At 42.6% G+C, this 19,869-nt stretch overlaps 2 long non-coding RNA genes across 2 annotated transcripts in view; both read left to right on the top strand.

Moving 5' to 3' along the window:
* The window catches only part of LOC133234421 (uncharacterized), a 56,621-nt gene extending 40,300 nt beyond the window's left edge, over positions 1 to 16,321 (top strand). The window contains exons 2-3 of the long non-coding RNA XR_009732134.1: positions 15,858 to 16,054; positions 16,184 to 16,321. This is a non-coding gene — a long non-coding RNA (uncharacterized LOC133234421). The remainder of the gene's footprint in view (positions 1 to 15,857; positions 16,055 to 16,183) is intronic.
* LOC133234422 (uncharacterized) overlaps positions 1 to 19,869 on the top strand; it is a 349,383-nt gene that overhangs the window by 228,802 nt on the left and 100,712 nt on the right. The window lies entirely within an intron of this gene.

The raw sequence follows: 19,869 nt of genomic DNA, 5'->3' as shown, positions 1-19,869 counted from the left end.
ACTAGCAGCACATGGTGCCCCACCAATTTGACCTTGGATCACTAGCGAAGTGTCTTCGCAGCAAGGTACACGGAGGAGGGAGCTGGGATGTGGTGACATTTGTTTCTTAGGCCAGTTGAAATCTGCTCCCAGACAGAACTGGGATTGGTAGAGTCCAAGGTTGGAGTGGAAGTTGCTGAAACAATTTCTGTGTTTATGCCAAGTATTATAAATAAAATAAGCTTAACAAACTATTCCAAAGACCTGACAAGGTAATGGTCCACTCTGTTTGCAGGGAGGATCAGCCATTTTACATCTTCCCCCAAAGGTACAGAAAGAAGCGGATGGCATCTCATGGAAAAGAGAGACTGAGCAGGAGCCTGGAGCCCCAGACTTAAGCCCTAGCAGGTGACCTGGGGTAGGCCTTTTTCATTCTCTGCACTTTAGTTCCCTCCTCTGATCAATAAGGATACTGATGAGAATGCTAGTTCTGCAGGTCACATCGCTCTCACAATATTATAATAAAAACCAACTGAAATTGTGCAATTTAAGGCCTTCTGCAAAGTGCAAGTGTGAGGCATGGTCGTCTCACTTTGCAGGAAGGTCTTATCTATTCTAATAGCCTTTGTTGGATTAGCAGGTTCCTGGTGTCGATTTGTACAGCACATGAATCAAATCATAAATCCAAGGCTTGGAGGTGGGCACAGGACTGAGGTTTTTCAAGGGGCAGAAGATGAAAGGCTGTGAGGACCAGCTGCTACATCAGGGATGGGCTCAGGTTTCCTTTGGGCCTTGAGAACTGAAATCCTCCCCGCTTTTGTCCTCTTTTCCCTGGAACTTTGTCCTCTTCTCCCTCTGAATCCCATGTGAGCACAGGCTCTCTTCCTTTTTGCTACCTTTCCAGCCCTTCTTTTTCTCCTGAACGAGGTGCTGTGGCAGACAGTTGGTGCTCACTGTATGTCCTACGTATTGTCTTGTTGGGTTGAGGCCAAGGCAGTCTGAGCAGAAGTGACACAGCAGCAGCAGGTGAAGACACTCAGTCGTGTCCGACTCTTTGCGAGCCCATGGATTGTAGCCCGCCAGGCTCCTCTGTCTATGGGACTTTACAGGCAAGAACACTGGAGTGGGTTGCCATTGCCTTCTCCAGGGGATCTTCCCGACCTAGGGATTGAACCCAGGACTTCTGCACTGCAGGCAGATTCTTTACTGTCTGAGCCACCAGGGAACTGACACAGGTGGCTTCCAAATTGAGGTAATAAAGAGCCAGTGTCTGATGGAAGGAATGTAAATTGGTGTACCTACTCAGGAAAACAGTTTGGAAATTCTTCAAAAAGTGAAAAATAGAACTCCCATGTGATCCAGAAATCCTACGTCTGGGTATGTAGCTGAAGGAAACAAATCAGTATCTCAAAGAGATATCTGCCCTCCCTTATTCATTGCAGCATTACTCATAACAACCAAGACATGGAAATAACCCAAGTGTTTGTCAATAGATGAATAGATAAAGACACCATTTTTGTCTATATCTATAATTACACAAAAGCTAATTGTGTGAGGTGATAGGTGTATTAATTAACCTGATTGTGGCAATCGTTTCACAAGGTATATACACACACACACACACAGACACATACATACATATACATATTAAAAATTATCACATCATACACCTTAAATAAATAGAATTCTATATGTCAATTTTAACTCAAAAAAACTGGAGGGGAAAAAAGAGCTAGTATTTTACTTCCATTTCTCCCCTCATCTGCTCTGTGTCAAGGAAGGCACAACTACAGCTTCAAGATGGGGGTTTGACCTTCATTGGGCTTCATGTGACTAAGAAATCACACCTTTATTCTATTGACCACTGGGATGTGGGTGTTTAGTCTGGATGGCTGCATGGATGGCCCCCTATCCTCATCAGCACAGTGGATGTGCTAGCTGCTTTGCTCCTTCACCACTTACCTGCCCCTCGATTCTGTGTAGTCCTGTGTCCATTCACTGCTCAGGGGAACACAATTCTCAAGATTTAGCAATGACCTCATCCGTAATTACTAATCACCTACGTACTGCTGGGTTGCCTCGTGTGCTTGGAACTGTTCTTTCTCACTTAAACCTTTGCGTTATTGTTTTATTTTTATCTGTTTATTTTTGGCTGCGCTGTGTCTTCGCTGTGCTTGGGCTTTCTCTAGCTGCCGTGAGCGGGGGATGCTGTGAAGCTGCCGTGCCCGGGCTTCTCACTGTGGTGGCTCCTCTTGTGGAGCACGGGCTGTAGGGTGCATGGACGTGAGTAGTTGTGGTGCAGGGGCTTAGTTGCTCTGTGACTTGTGGGATCTTCCTGGACGAGGGATTGAACTTGTGTCCTCTGCATTGGCAGGCAGACTTTCAACCACTGGACTACCAGGAAGTCCATTTTGAGTCATTATTTTAAATGAAAAAAGTAACACATTCTTATTTTGGGAAATCTCCCCTTACCTTCCAGTTTCCTATTTTCTATTCTGGTTGCTTTGTCTCTTATTCTCCTAAAGGCAAATGCTCCCCACTCCTTCTGAATCTGCCTCTGGCCCACTTCTCCTTGCCTTACCCCTCCTACCCTCTCCCACCCCGACATCTCCCTTATGCCCTTGATATTCTCATACGCACTCTAGCTATTTGTGTGAGACTGCATTCCTCAATGTCAGCTCCAGGCCAATGTTTCCAGCCTGTCTTGACGCCTGCCTGGGGCTTCAGCCAACTTTAGCAGATGAAACTGTCCAGAACTGGACTTATTATCAACCTTACTCCTCTTCCTTCTTTGCCACCTCTTTCTGCCCAGTTTCACCCATGCTTGATCCCTGGACTTTGCTTTTGACCCTTGTCTCTTCTCTTTTCCACCATTCCCTTATGGAATCAACTGTTGGGTGCTGGTCCCCCCTTTATTCCCACTACACTACTCTCACACTACTGGTGTGTATGTAATTGCCTTGAGTTGGGGGCTAGAAAGACACACAGTGGACTGTTGACCATGGTCGGTTCTGGGAAGGAAATCCATGGCAGGGAGGGTGAATCATGGGGGTTTCATACTTTAAAATGTTTTATTATTTACTTTTAATGTATTTTCTATAACAATGGTTTCATGTATTAGCTACATAATACCAAAAAAAAAAAGCCTTTAAAAATTAGAAATGGGCTCCCTGTTAGGTAGTGAAGCTTTCATAACTGGAAGTGTTTGAACCAAAGTTGAGTGATTTGACATTAGGGATACTGTAAGGGATTCTTATATTGAATGGTAAACTAGAAGCTCCCTTCTGGATCAGTTAGGATTAGATTCAGCTGTGAATCATGGCAACCCCCAAAAACCGCAGACTTGAGACAACATGGAAGGTTATTTCTCTCTGAAGTAAAAGTAACCAGTACAGGGTGTGAGAGTGTGTCATGATACTCAGAGATTTTTTTCAGTCTTGTTCCTACACTTTACTTAGCACTTGGCTTCCACCTCATGGTCTAATAAAGCTGCTCAAGCTTTCAGTGCAGTCCAGTGTCCAGTGTTAGTTGCTCAGTCATGTCCGATTTGGACTGTAGCCTGCCAAGCTCCTCCATCCATGGAATTTTCCAGGCAAGAATACTGGGGTGGGTTGCCATTTCCTTCTCCAGGGGATCTTCCCAACTCAGGGATTGAACCCAGGTCTCCTGCATTGCAGAGAGACTCTACCATCTGAGCCACCAGGGCCATCACATTTGTATTCCAGTTAGTAGGAACAGACAAATTAGAGCATGCCTGTTCCCTTTAAGGATACTTCCTAGAGGTTTTTTGTTCTGTTTATACACCATTGGCCAGAACGTGGTCACACAGGAACACTGAGCTTTGGGGAGCCTAAAATAATAGGCTTTATACCCTGTGGCCTGTGCCTGGCTGAAAACTGGGAATTCTATTATTAAATAAAAAGAGGAGAATGAATATTGGAGGACAATAGCATTCCCCACTGATTGTTAATTCAAAGTTTTAAAAATTAATAATAGCTGCTATTGACTGAGTTATTACCATTACTAAATACTGGGCTAAGGCCTTGCTGTGTATTATCCTTTAATAATGCCCACATGCTGAGGACTTAGGGTCAGTGCTATTGCTATTACATTGAACCTTCATGAGGTTAACCTTTACTTTCTATGCCACCAGTTCTCTATTCCAAGCCCATGAGGCTCTGTCTGATTGTGCAGCCAGTTCCCAGGCCTGAGCTCCAGCTGCAAAAGGTGATGTAGAAGCCAGTATCCAGCATATCTGTACTCTGTGATGGGAAGCTGTCCTCATACTCACCCAAAACTCATGAGGTGGGAATTCTCCAGACGTGGAAAGAGATTTCAGTGTTGACACAACACTTTACTATTCTATTTCCTTATTGAGCAAGTTAATTTATTTATTTAAATTTTATTTTTGAGTAAGTTGAATTTTAATTGGATTATTTTCCAAAGTTTTGAAGCATTCGATCCTTTTTTTCTCTTTAGAAGTTCCTGTTCAAAGCAGTGGCATAGTAATACCTGGCCTCTTATAACAGGATTGTGGTAGATAGAATAATGGCTTCTCAAAGATGTCCACATCCTAATCTTTGGAATCAGAGAATTACTTTACATGGCCAAAGGGATTTGGTAGGTGTGATTAAATTAAGTGTCTTGAGAGGGGAGAGTGTCCGGGATTATCCAGATGGGCTTGATGTATCACAAGCGTTCTTAGAAGGGAAGGAGGGAGCAGGTAAGTGGGAATCAGAGATGCGATGTGCAATGTGATGTGATGACCATGTGATGACCGACGTAGAGCTTGGAGTGTTGCTGTTGCTGGGTGGCGGCCACGAGCCAAGGAATGTGGACAGCCTCGAGAGCTGGAAAGACCAGGAAACATGTTCTTCCCCCCAAAAGCAATGCAAGCCTTGCTGACCTCTTGTGTTTCACCCAGCAAAATCCATTTGGACTTCTCACCTACAGAACTACAAGATAATAAATTTGTGTTGTTTTTAAGCCATTAAATTTATAGTAATTTGTTTTCATAACAGTAAAAACTTAATACAGGGTACAGATTACAATGCCCGTAAGGTCCAGAATGTACCGCAAATGAATAAAGTCAGCTATGTATAAAAATGTAAAAACTTTTAAATGAAATATGTGGTTCTTTCAGCCCAATCTTTCATTTTTTCCGGTTTTGATAGAGACAAGAGTGCAAAAATATATAATTTTACTATTAATTTTATCTGTAAGAAAAACAGGAGCAGAAGCATGATGATAAATGGCAGTTCAAACATAACTTTACAGCAGGTGGACAGGGAAGGGCGGTGGAGACAGGTAGGTAATTAGACAGTGAATGAGCTCCTGAATGTGAATCTACTGAAGACAATTGTTACCTTGTAGAATTTGTATCTGATGTTTCTAGCATTTCTGATTTAACTTGGATACAATTTTTGGGGTTGTCTTAACAAACAAATGATTTAGACAAACTCTTCTTCAGGCAGTGGCTTGTTGTCCTTAACAATCTCATTTCTCACCTGTTCTTTTCACTATCTTAGACATTTTTTCCCAATCCATGTTTTTCTTTCCTCTGGTTTTGCAGTCTTTTGGGCACGGAGGGGCAGATGTTCTGTACTTACATCCACCCTTGTTCTACTTCCACCTGACACTCACGATAGCATGAGGAAGAGAATGAAATTTCATCTGCTTTCTCTCTTTTAAAAAGCACTTTACAAAAAAAAAATAAGTAAAAAGCACTTTACAAAGCATAAGCTGGAAGTCTTTGGAAAGTCAGATTTTTAAAAATGATGCACTGCCTACGACATTGCCCACACTGCATACATATTTTCTATACCAAGACAATATTCAAGGAACTCTCTAAGCACTTGATCTACTGGTTGACAAATATTTACCGAGCATCTTGAAGAAAGAGGCTACGCGGGGTAGTAGGAAGACTACACGTGAAGGAAGACAGTAGCTCCTTGAGAACACACCCCTCCTGCTGTGGGGACAGTGTGTCCTGGGCAGTGACTGCCTGATCTAATACTTCCTGGGGAGTTGAGACATGATGTGAATCTCCAGCCAGAAAGATATTTGCCTAGACAGCTGAGCAAATCTGGTATTTACATCCCCTTTGCATTCGTTTGGTTTGTATTTACCCTGTAGGGCTGGTAAACGCAATGTACAAGACTCTGAGGGGTTGAGGTAAACTCAGCTGTGGCCAAATCCCCGCCTGCACCTGTGCCCTGGCATCACCTCCACAGGTGAGCCCAAGCCCTCCGAGGTTCCAGGGACTGACCAGATGAGCATAATACTTTCCTGGTGCTTTAGGTTCCCAAACTGGTGAAACTGTGACGGGTGGAACAGTGCTGGGCAGTGTCTGTATTTTCAGGTTCAGTCTGTTCTGCTCAGTTCCCATGGTGCCTGGAACCATGCTACACACGCAATGGGCCTGAGGTTAGATGAAAATAATAATTGTTACTACAGAGAAAATGTAAGCCAACTTTTTCACTCTTTGTGTCAGGTACCATGCCAAGTTCTTTATGTTGATTCTCTCTTTTTTTCCCACAACTGCTTACAGTAGTTATCTTTTTTATTCCCCATTTTACAAATAAGAAAAATGAGGCTCAAGTCACACTTCTGCTTGGTAGCAGAGCCAACATTTGAACCCATGAATCCATTCATCTTGTATATACCATCTGGGTGAAAACTCTATTTAATTAAAGGTTATGCATTAGATTTCAAGGAATTCTAATATGGTTTTTGAAAACGAATGTGCCTTAATTTGTTCAATCAACATGCCCCTAAAAAATTAAATAGAAGAGTATTAAAACATCCTAAGGACATGGGACATATCTTTGTAACATCTACAATATTTAGCCCTGTGCCTTGCATAGGTAAGACCTAAAATGATCATTTGTTAAATGAATAGGTGAATGAATGAAACAATTGTAGAATTTAATTTACTGAAGTAAGTGTACTTAGTGGGGCTTCTTGGGTGGCTCAGCAGTAAAGAATCCATCTGTGACGCAGAAGACTCAGGAGATGCCACAGGTTTGATCCCTGGGTGGGGAAGCTCCCCTGGAGAAGGGCATGGCAACCCACTCCAGTATTCTTGCCTGGAGCATCCCATGGACAGAGATGCCTGGCGGGCTACAGTCCATGGGGGTAGCACAGAGTTGGTCAGGACTAAAGTGACTGAGCATGAAGCACAAAGTGTACTCAGTAAGACCACTTTGAAGGGACCTGCAGGGTTACAGAACAGAATATCTAGCTTGATCAGGTGTATTAAAGTTTCTAAAGCCCACTGTGTTGTGGTTGTTTAGTTGCTAAGTTGTGCCCGACTCTTTTGGAACTCCATGGACTGTAGCCCTGTCCATGGGATAGCCCTGTCCATGGCTCCTCTGTCCATGGGATTCTCCAGGCAAGAACACTGGAGTGGGTTGTCTTTTCCTTCTACTGGGTATCTTCCTGACCCAGGGATTGAACTCATGTCTCCTGCACTGGTGGTAGATGGATTCTTTACCACTGAGACACCAGGGAAGCCCAAAGCTTGTTAATGCACAGAAATAAGACTGGAGGGATGTTTCAAAAAATGAACTTTCATTTTCTTCTTGTACTTTTCTTTATTGTTAAGATTTTAGAAGTCTAGCCTTCATTGGTCTTAGTCTGGGTCCCACTTGAAGCAGATCCTCATGGAGAATACTTGGTGTGTTGATCTGGGGCATGGTCCCCAAATGAGGGATAATGGAGCAAGGAGGTGGGGCGGGGGAGGGGAACTCATGTCTGATATCTCAGGCTGTGAAGGTGAGCAGTGGGAGTGCCTTGCCATGGGGACTTGCTTGAAGGCCAGGTAACAGGAGCAGTAGTCTCCTAGTCCTTATTGTCAAGAAGTTCTCCTCCTCTGCAAACTCTGCTTTCGAGGGCCCTGTGAACCTCTGCAACATCAGAAAAGGCCCTGCATTTGAAGGCTGAAAGGCATGGCCCACCCTTGAGGTGGCCTCTGTGAGCACCAGGTGAGTCTGAGCTTCTAGACTGCCTATCAAATCTGAGCTCAGAGGTGGGGACATGAAACAGGAGACATCTACTATGGTATAGGTTTTCCAACACTAATAAAACCACGAGGAAAAAACAAGACATTTTCACGAAGCAAAAAATTGTTCTCTGATTTGACTTTGTGAATTTGGACTTCATTAGGTGAGGTTATTTTCACTGAGATCCTGATGTGCTTGGTATTGCAGTCCAGATTCTTGGGAAGAAGGCTCAAAGGCAGAGATACGGTGCAGGCAGTGGACGGGGGACCACTCTGGAATCCACACCTGTAGGGGAGGCAGGGCTGAGCAGAGGGAGAAGCCGAGCTGAGATGCAGCTGCAGCAAAGCTTGAGCCGACTCCATGGGAGCTCTGAAACTGGGATGGCCCTGCAGAGCTGTGCTGAGTTGGTGCTGGGGGCTGGGGCTTCATACGTGAGCATATTCCTGTCACTGGAGGCCGGATGCCGAGGGAGGGAACACACACTTGAGTGAGGGAGCTGAAGGCAACTGCAAGAGAGGGCTTGGAGCTGAGGCCAGCCAACTGGGTTAGTAGGGATCTGGGTGGAACAGCACAGTGGATGCTGCATGTGGCTGTTGTCATACTTGCCTTTGAACATCTGGACCCATAGAGAAAATTGAAAAATTCAAACCCAGGGAAAAAAAGCAAGACTAAATTCAACAACAGCGCTCTCTCCTCACTGTGGTGGGCCAAATGAAAAGACACAAGGAATGGGACAAGGCTATTTCCTCATATATCTGGTGGCTCACATGTCAAATCTGATTGAGAAGTCTTTTATTTGCATGGCTAGTTTTTCAAATCCAGATTTCTGGCTTTTCTTGAAAATTTGGAGGACCTGGCACATTGGGCCCACACTCTTCACGGCAAGTTTCAGCTGGAGCAGAGTAACAGAGGCCCCCTTTAAACTCTGTGCACCCCCTGCCTGCTTCTGTCATATGTCGCTGCCAGAGCTCTGTCATCATTTGAGTTTGTGAACCCCGATCTCTGAGGTTCTGCCCAGCTCTGCTGAGCTGTGATTCTGTGTGAATCATTGTGCCTACTGCTGAAATGGGTATTCAAATTCCTAATAATGTCATGGCATTCAGAAAGCTTTGACTTCCTGGTCAAAAATGCATCTCTTCCTGAAAATTCTCTTTGAGCAAGTCAGGCCATTTCTTTGTAGTCTAGCTTCCTGGCTTTGTTAGTGAGGATGTTGATGACCCTGATCTTGATCATGGCATAAAGCAAAACACTTTCAATGGCTGTAGTAGGGGCTGGGTGGGATTTTCTAGCCACTAGAATATTTTCTAAGTTTTAGTGATTCTCAGTATCTGGCCGAAATCTTGGAATTGCCTGGGCTATTTATAAAAATACTAATTGTCAGGTTCTTACAGGCCCCTCTGATTTCAGTAGATCTGGGCCCAGTAGTTAGGGCCCAAGAATCTTTATTTTTAATTTAATTTTAATTTTTCAAGTGGTCTTGGCCTGCAACCAGATTTAGGAAGTATACTGGTTCCTCCTAATTTCTCCTTGTATTTAGTGCCTGGCTCATTCATTGTAAAGTTTTGAGCTCCCAATGCACAGGGATTCCTTCTTAGTCTTTTTATCTACCCCCATCCTTAGTGTTAATACCTAGTTCAGTGCCCTGCAAACCCTATGCACTCAATGAATGTCTAGAGAATGAAAGATTGAATGAATAAATGAACATTTCTGAATAGCCTTCTTCTTTCAAAGTCATATGTTGAAGATCATTTGATTTAGAGAATTTATTTTATAAATATGTTGTCAAGCCAGAGAGGTAAGAGTCCTAGCTTTATCTTGGGAGGTTTTTGCCTTGGGGATGTTAAGAAATAAATGATTCCTTCTAAAGAGAACTTATGCTTTTCATCAAAAGATAGATGATTCACCCATCTAACGCACTGTATGTGAGTTATTTGTGCAATATTTCAAAAACAGTAAATTGACTCAATAGAAAAGGAAACTTTCTAAATTATGCTGAAGTTTTGCCTTGAAATATAAACCTTGAAAGAATAAGACCAAGAGCTTCTTTCCTACTAGGAGGGAGATGCAGTGATACAAATTTAATTTATTATGCAGTGGTTTATTTATCAGATGCTCTGCCTCCAAAGAGTTCAAAAAGCCTATGTCTGCAGAGGGAAGGTATGGCAATTCCTGCAGTTAATTTGGATTTTGAAAGAGGACAATCCAGAAAATGTTGGCTCAAAGAAAATATTGGAGTTGTTTGGCTATTTACACAGATGCCTCAGGGTCCCTTTGCCATCCCTCCAATTTCTGGAGTTAGGATCCTTCCTCAGAAAGGCTGTGAATGTTGATGAGGTGAATTTGATTGACCCGAACTTGGCTGGCTATGGCTTCTGTCTAGAATGCTGGGAATTAGAAACAAGGTTGTCTCAAGTGCTCAGGAGTCTCTTTTAGGTTAATGTTAAATGAGTTTCTTGGCACTACTAATGATTTCTTTGCTGAACTCAATTGGAATAAGTTTATAAAATCTGTTCATTACATCACTGGCACCTGTACTTTAGTTTTCTTCTTATAAAAATTTAAGATTATAATGTAATAAACTATTCAAATTAATGTTGTATAAACAAAGAAGGTAGTGGTGCTAAAAGTAAACCAACCACTGATGGATTTGCAGTAGCACCATGCGCTAGCTTGTAATGTTTTCCGTTAGCTATCTCCTGTATCCTTTACGGCCCCTCCCCTCTTCTGTCTGCCTAATGTAACCACTACTTTGTTCTCTCTATCTGTGAGTCTGCTTCTTTTTGTTATTTTCACTAGTTTTTGTATTTTTTAGATTCCACATATAAGTGATATTATGCAGTATTTGTCTTTCTCTGATTTATTTCACTTAGAATAATGCCCTCCAAGTCTACTAATGTTCCCGTAAATGATAAAATTTCATGCTTTTTTCTGGCTGAGTAGTATTCCACCATGTATGTATCTGTGTGTGTGTGTGTGTGTGTGTGTGTGTGTGTGTGTGTGTATGTATCTATCTATGTCACCTCTTCTTTATCCTTTCATCTGTCCATGGACACTTAGGTTGCTTCCAAATCTTGGTGACTGTATATATTGCTGCTCTGAACATTGGGGTGCATGTATCTTTTCAAATTAGTGTTTTTTGCGGTTTGTGGTGTGTGTGTTTAACATGCACCCAGGAGTGGAATTGTGGGGTCATACTGTAGTTCCTTCTTTAGTTTTTTGAGTTGCCTCCATACTATTTTCCACAGTAGTTGCACCAATTTACATTCCTAGTAACAGTGCATGAGGGTTACCTTTTTTCTGTCTTTGCCAGCTCTTCTTATTTGTGTTCTTTTTGATGATAGACATTTAAGAATTGGAAACATTTTATACTTTAAGCATTATCAGAGAGTAATTTTCTGGAAAATGGCAGTATAAGAAATCTGACACCATGATGCTTAAAGGTTTTCTGCATCCATTAAAAGCTTATCTTTAAAAAAAATATTTATTTTTTAATTGAAGGATAATTGCTTTACAGAATTTTGTTGTTTTCTGTCAAACATCAACATGAAGCAGCCATAGGTGTACATATTTCCCCTCCCTCTTGAACCTCCCTCCATCTCCCTTCCCCAAAGCTTATCTTTGCCACCATTGTCTTGGTTATCACTGAGAGATACTTATTAAGGACCCACTTGTAAAATAAGCTAATCAGCTCTGATGGCTTTCCTCTAAATATGGCAGCCCATTTAGTGGGTAAAAGTAAAAATTTCAAGAATAACAGTATAATTTACACGGAAGCTCACTCTCAACAGTTAACTTCCCAGGTAATATTTCAGAGAAATCAAGTAGAGATAAGCTTTACCACACATTAAAACCACTCCAATTCCTCTTTATCCAGCTAAGACATTCTCTGACCATTGAATTCAGACTAAAATTCATACCATCCTCTCTGCAAATTAGCAAGTCACATGAAAACATATTGATGATATTTTGACTGGTGTTAAACAGAAGAATGCCAAAGGAATTTGAGAAGTAAAATATGGGATGAGATCATCTCTTGGATTTTTCAGGAGATGTCTATAAGACTCTATCATTTTACTTTGTATCTTAGAAAGTTGATAAATGGGGTAAAATTAAGATATGATAGCAAAATTACACTAATGATAACAAAAAGACATTTTTCATTTGGATATTTGGACCTTTTATAGTTCAAAGCAAGAGTTATTAATCTGTCCATTTCCAATTTTGAAAGAATAAATATTGTATACCTGTTAACCAAAGATAAGACACTAATTCAGTTGACTATTCATCTTTCGTTTAGTTACATAGTCACATTTATTGGACATAAAAATGTGCTAAGCACCTTGGGAAATTAGGAAAGGACGATGGAGGTCTTATCCTGGAATATAAATGAATAGAGTTGTCTCTGGGCTTGTGTTGTAGACTTTGGCCCATCTTAGTCTCTTGGATTGTAAGTTACTTGGGAAGCTTTTCTTTTATATCCACCAGCACTTACCCTGTGCTCTTTGGAATGCCTTTTACCCCAGGAAGTCGAGCTATCCATTCTTTTTTCATTGTAGGGTAGCAGCAGATATGTTTCTCCCCATTTTGCTGATAGCAAAAGTGAAGTTAATTAAAATGTAAAGGTCACTGCAGATAAATTCATCTGACTCTGAAATTTTAAGATTTTGCTGCAGGAAGGAAAAGGTTTATAAAATGTCAGGTGCAAGGTGTGTTCCGTATTAGGTTCTCTCCTGTCATGGACAATGCTTCCTGAGAGAGTGTTGCAAATGTTCTGAATGGTGTTTCACTGCAGTTAGGGAAGAGAAATGTTAAAGAAATTGGTGAGCCCACACATCTCTCCTGTGACAAAAGAGAGCCCCCAGACTTATTGAACTGTGTTTTAAAAAGTCGTGCATGGACTATCTTGAACGTGAAAGTCACTCAGTTGTGTCCAACTCTGCAACCCCATGGACATCCATGGAATTTTCTATGCCAGAATACTGGAGTGGGTAGACTTTCCCTTCAGGGGATCTTCCAAACCCAGGGATCGAACCCAGGTTTCTCACATTACAAGGATTCTTTACCAGCTGAGCCACCAGGGAAGCCAAAGAATACTGGAGTGAGTAGCTTATCCCTTCTCCAGTGGAACTTCTGGGCCCAGGAATAGAACCTTTCCCTTCTCTAGGGGATCTTCCCAACCCAGGGATCGAACCCAGATCTCCCGCATTGCAGGTGGATTCTTTACCACCTGATATACAAGGGAAGCCTGGACTATCTTGAAGGCTGTAGTAAAAGAAAAAAATCAGTTTCTTCAGACAATAGACATATTTGGTGGAGTTCTTGAAAGGGATGTGGTAATTTTATAACTGAGAAAACAAATGTAAACATTTAAGGAATGATAAACTCTCCCAGTGGCATTCTCTTCCCCTTCTCAACATGGCGCACAATTGCCTGCAGGCTTTTTAAGTCAAAGAAGCCACCTGCATCTCTTATTCAGTGCATCTTTACGATTTTCAGTGCATGCGCGCGTGTGTGTTCAGTCGTGTCTGACTCTTTGTGACCCCATGGAATGCAGCCTGCCAGGCTCCTCTGTCCACGGGATTTCCCAGGTAAGAATACTGAATTGGGTTGCCATTTCCTCCTCCAAGGGATCTTCCTGACCCAGGGATTGAATCCGTGTCTCCTGCATCTCCTGCATTGGCAGGCAATTTTTTAAATCACTGAGCCACCTTGAAAGCCCAAGATTTTCAATACTTCTGCTAACTTATATCTGTGTGATTCAGATCTTTATTGGAAAATTGTGCAACATCAGGATCGATATCCAGGGACTCTGGAATGCTCGTATACACTCAGACCCCCCGCCAGTGCGTGAATGTGCAATTTGAAGGGAACACACATCCCTCTGTCAATTAGGTTTTTAGGTTCATGAAAACAATGAAATCAGTCAGGTATTTAGCAAGGGGGAATATGAGACAATAAAATCTCTCATAATGAATTTAGTGCAATTCACCTGGAAAGCAAAAGGGTAGAGGCCAAGAGAAAGAGAGGATGGTTGTAAAGCTCAGATGGCTCCAAGAAATGATAAATGGACTTATTGACTACTTTTCAGAACAGCTACTCAGAACAGTTCTTTCCAAATGAACCATAACCAAGTTCTTCAAAAATAATTGGCAGGAGTATTTTGATGTAAAAAAAAAAAAGCCTCTCACATATATATTTACATTTATTTTTCAGGACATCTTTTTTGTCTCTTATTTCTGTCTTGTTCTCTGAGAAAGCCTGCATTTATCTCCAACTGGAAGAGAGGATAAGGGAGAACTTGGGAGATTTTTTTTTTTTTATCCTTACATTTGAAACTGCTCTGCCTTTGACACACTTATAGACTGGAAGAAAAGTCCTTTGTATAGACTCAGACTAGACACTGCCTCACCTGTCTCTCACAGGCTCCCTCTTACCCTCAGCCAATTGCTTCCCACCGCCCTACTGTACTTGCGCTGGTAGTAGGTCCTAAAGTATTGCTATGGCCTGACCCCCATAGTAGAGTTTGTTTGTTGAGTGGCTGTAAAAGGGTAGAGGGGTAATGCTGAAAGGGCCCCAGGGAAAGCTGAGATTCCTATTAGAGGTCTGTGAAGAGCCCTCACTCTTGCTTTCTGATGTTTCCAGTTTCTCTTTGCAGCAAAAAAGCAGCTTTGAGTTCAGAGGGTCTTGAAGTATATTTACTTCTAGGAGTTCTATTAGTATAGGTTACCAGACTGGAGGCTCCAAGTCACCATTTTAGCACTGTGAATGGATATAGTTAGTATGTGACCACCTTGCTGTTAGGCACATCCAGACAGAAGTTGGGGAGGTGCTATCAGGGGGCACGGCAATGGTGGTAACAGTATAGATTGGGCTGGTACGCATTCTCTCTAGCCCAAAAGGTTGAGCAGAGGCTGATAATATGTCCTGTCCTTTACAGAAGGGAATACTTACTAAGACTAGAGGTGGACCAGAGAATTACAAACAATAGTCAGGGAATTGCAGAGCTACAGATAAGTCATATTCTCTATTCTATGTATGAAGGCAGCACATCAGGTTTTGATGTAGCTGCTTGGTGCTTTGTGTAAGTACATCTCCATCTTGACAAGTGCTATTTGGGGGCTGGTGGAACTTGATTAAATTTAAGCAGTAGGTATCAGAGGTCTTGCCCCTGTAGTGTGATTGAACCAACTTACACGTGCTTGGCCACAGTCAACTTTGTGTGTATCTTTACAACTCTGTGTTAAGTCATAAGTTGGTAGCGTGAAACAGGCCACAGAAGGAGTATTGGCACCATGGAAATTGGCAAAGTCTATGAATCAGAGCCAGTTGCCCAACGTGTCTAGGACCACCACTGTCTTGAGCCCTTTCACTTGGAATGAACGGACTAGTTGGGACTGAGGAATTCACTTTCACCTGAGTAGAATTGCCTTTTGTCTACAATCAGCACCACTAACCTCTGCTTCTAATGCTTCTCCTATTCTGTGGGCCTCTGGTTAAAGCTCTCTCTCCTCTTGATTTCTCTATTACTTTCTTTCTGCAACAGTTTCTGGACACTTGCACCCTTTATCCTATTTGGGTTTGTTGTTGCTGTTTTACTGTATTCCCTGTTTCTCCACCCAGAATGTGAGATTGGGCAGAGAGGGCAGCTCTAAGTGCTGTTCAGGGGCACCAGCAATGGTAGTAACAATGACAGAAAGAAATGGTTCAGTACGGGGCTTATACAGAGAGGAAAGTGACCTGAAAGGCATATTAAAATAATTTAAAGCCTGGGAGTAACACCCATTCAATATACATGACCTGAGGGGAGGATTTTGTGTGTCTCATTCTGGAGATGTTCCATCATTCTGAGGCTCAGTTAATGATTTTTGTTTTTAGGTCATCACTGTTGGTTTTCTATCAAAACTGCTTAAGGAGTAGCCGTCTCTATGGATAGGAGAGAAGACTGTGCAAGAAGTAAAGGGGAGCAAGAAGCTGTCACTATGCACTTCTGCACATGCCAGGAGGGCCTTCAGAAGAGCTCTGGAACAGAAAGAAAGAGGGAGAAGTAGAAATTCGAACAGCTCCTGCTGCAGGTCTATTAGCGGGAACTTTCCCCTTGGCTTCTTATATGCCCCTCCCCTCTCTGCAGGCCACATCAGGGACCTTTTCTCCCTGGTACCCAGAGTCCTAAGGGCTTCTAACTCCCTATCTTCTGTTTCCAGAACTTACGATCTTTTTTGCCGGAGGCCTTCTACTGAAGAGATCCCAGATAAGGGTGACCCATCAGAGAGGATCATCCATCTAGTTTACAGAAGCAATTTCAGAGTGGGCCCTGGGTCCTTGGACCCCGATGGAGGAAATCCAGGCAAGTATGAGATGGGTAGCATCCCTTTAGAGTTAGACTAAGAGAGTGTGCCAGTGTCTGGCTTTTCTGGGGTATGTGGGCCACTGGGGAGGTAAGTTTTCTTGAAGGCAGGTGTGAGAGTAGGTGTAGCTGGGCACGGGAGTAGAGATGCTTGGGAGAGGGGAGGAGAATACAGACTCAGTAGCCACCTTGAGATGCTGGTCTTCGCTCACTAGAGCCGACTTTCCTGCTTTTGTTCGGCTTCCTGGTCATACTGGCTGGATTAACCAAGGATCCACTAATTCTATCGACATATCAAAGATTCTTTGAAGACAGGAAGGTGAGTGAGGGCAAGAGTTAGAAGAAAAAGTTGAGGACAAAAGGAGCAGGTTTATTTTAAATACATTTTTCTTTTGTCTACCTGGAACATATATCATCCTACACATGTGGTATTGGGATTTTTCAAGCACAGTTTTGTCTCCTGTACAATGTAAATGCCTTTCTATATCACCATTTCAAATGTGTCGGTAAATTACATCGCTTACCAATGCTCTTCTGCAAGTGGAGTTTTGCTTTGAAAATACTCAGAGGATGAGAGAATAGCTGACATGTGGGTTATAAACAAAGATATTTTCATTTTTTATTAATGTAAAGTCAGCTTTCCCCACCTCCACTAAGCAGACACTGAACAAACAATAAAAAGCACATTGGTGGAAGGGATGCTAAACTATTAGCCTATTCAGGAGACCACATGTTTTGACTTGACCTTGTAAGTAAATGAGGGAATGAATGAATGAATGGTGCCTTGGAATAAATATCACTAAGTGTCAGCTATTCTAGCACCAAACCTAGAGAAGGAAAATCTCTGGGCTTTGAATTAATGAGGTAAAATGGTATGTGTGGCGAGGAGGGGTTAATAGACCTGTCAAAATAGTGGCTTCTTTTTTAAATTATTTTGAAAATATTTATTTATTGGCTGTGCTGGTTTTAGTTGCAGCATGCAGGATCTTTTGGTACAGCGTGGAGGCTTCTCTCTAGTTGGATGCAGGGGCTCAGCAGTTGCGGCACGCAGGCTTAGTTGTTCCGCAGCATGTGGGATCTTAGTTCCCCAATCAGGGATCAAACCCACAGCCCCTGCATTGGAAGATGAATTCTTAACCACTGGACCACCGGGGAAGTCCTGTGGTTCCTCATTTTAAAAATCTTGGAAACTCTGCTTATTTTTTTACTTAATATTTTACATCTACCTGGGTTCATATTGCTGACATATTTTTAAGTGCCATGAACTTAAGATTTGGAGGAACCTGCTGCTGCTGCTGCTGCTAAGTCACTTCAGTCGTGTCTGACTCTGTGTGACCCCATAGACGGCAGCCCACCAGGCTCGCCCGTCCCTGGGATTCTCCAGGCAAGAATACTGGAATGGGTTGCCATTTCCTTCTCCAGTGCATGAAAAGTGAAAAGTGAAAGTGAAGTCCCTCAGTCATGCCCGACCCTAAGTCTCCACAAACAGATTCCCTATTCATATTTTCCTTTTTGTTTTTGGGTAAAAACAAGTGCTATCTCAGGGGATCACAGCCCTGCTGCTGCTGCTGCTGCTAAGTCATTTCAGTCATGTCCAACTCTGTGCGACCCCATAGACGGCAGCCCACCAGGCTCCCCCGTCCCTGGGATTCTCCAGGCAAGAATACTGGAGTGGGTTGCTGTTTCCTTCTCCAATGCATGAAAGTGAAAAGTGAAAGTGAAGTCGCTCAGTCGTGTCTGACTCTTTGCGACCCCATGGACTGCAGCCTACCAGGCTCCTCCGTCCATGGGGTTTTCCAGGCAAGAGTACTGGAGTGAGGTGCCATTGCCTTCTCCAGATCACAGCCCTAGGAAAACGATTTAGGCTTATTGTCTCTTTATCTGTTAAAGCATGTCCAGAAGCCTAGGGTAGGATCAACACAAGAGTTTTTGACATCAGGGCTTCTAGTCCTGTTCGTACATGCTAGTCATAATTGGACAGCAAACAATGTTCCTTTTCTTCCTTATGACCCTCTGTCTTGCTGTGGAAATCTGCGCAAAATTGTGATAATTGCTATGATTGTACACTTGAAATTCCTGAACTCAGCAGTGATGAGGAAAAGGTGGCGAGCTCTTTGTGGTTTTTATGAAATCAAGTAAAACCTGGGAGAGATGGTGGCTGTCTTTAGCAATTGAAACCAGGTACCATACAGTTAAATTTTTGAAAAAACACATTTACTACTGAACTTGTCATAGTGACACATTTCAAGTAACTATTTCATCTGCATTTGTTGGAAGGGGGGCACATCAGTGCGCTTTATCACATGCAGTATTCTAACCAGGAAGCCCACTTATGAGAAGAGGGTGCAGGCAAGACACTCACTGTGGTTTGAATGGCTGCCTCTCCCTGCCCTAATCCTAAAGCTCTGTCCAGGGTCAGCTATGACATTTGTGGGGCTCATTGCAAAATGAAAATACAGGATCCCTTGTTAAAAATTTTATTAAGAATTTTAAGGCAGTGACAGCAAAGCAGAAAATCCAGTGTGGTTTTCTTCTGAGCAAGGGGCACAGGTGAATCACAGGTCATACAAGGGGCTGGATCTTGCTCTGATCTTCCTAAATAAGAAGACGAGATTAAGGAACTTCCCTGGTGGTGCAGTGGATGAGAGTCTAGGCTGCCACTGCAGTGGATACGGGTTTCGTCCCTGGTCTGGGAAGATTCCACATGCCGCAGAGCAACGAAGCCTGCATGCCACAACTATTGAAGCCTGTGGGACTAGAGCCCATACTGTGCAGCAAGAGAAGGCACCACAGTGAGAAACTTATGTACCTCAACAAAGAGTAGCTGCCACTTGCTAGAAAAAGTCCACATGCAGCAGCAAAGACTTAGTGCAACCAAAAATAAGCAAATAATTAAATTATATATATATATATATATATATATATATATATATATATAAGAAGATAGGATAAGAAGGCAGTACTGAAAACCTCCCGAATATAATTTACAGTGTGTGCCAACAGGGAAGAGCACAGTAAAGAGGTGATGTTTCACTGAGGGCCTAGGGACCCATCCTTCCTGCCCTTGGAAACAGAGGAAGCTGGAGGGAGTGACTAGGGCAGCTTGAAGACCCCTTTAGAGTCTATAACTTTGAAGTCCTTATCCTGAGGGGACTCTAATTTGAAGATGCTATACTTTTCTTCGTTGTTGTTTGGTTGGTTTAGTCGCTAAGTTGTGTCCCACTCTTTGCAACTGCATGGACTATAACCTGCTAGGCTCTGTCCATGGAATTTCTCAGGCAAGAATACTGGAGTGGGTTGCTGTTTCCTTCTCCAGGAGATCTTCCTGATCTAGGGATCAAACCAGCATCTCCTGCATTGGTAGGTGGATTCTTTATCACTGAGCCACCAGGGAAGCCCTTTTCTTCATTACTCTTCATAAATTGAGAATTGCAGCTTTATCAGTTATTAACAAGAATGACCTGGGGCTGGTGATAATAGAGATACACTTACCTCACAGAGTGGTTGTGAGAGTTAAATTCCAGAAGAGATGTGATATGCTCT

Source organism: Bos javanicus, chromosome 21 (assembly GCF_032452875.1).
Source record: "Bos javanicus breed banteng chromosome 21, ARS-OSU_banteng_1.0, whole genome shotgun sequence".
NCBI classification, from domain to species: Eukaryota; Metazoa; Chordata; class Mammalia; order Artiodactyla; family Bovidae; genus Bos; species Bos javanicus.
This window is presented reverse-complemented; position numbering and strand designations above follow the sequence as displayed.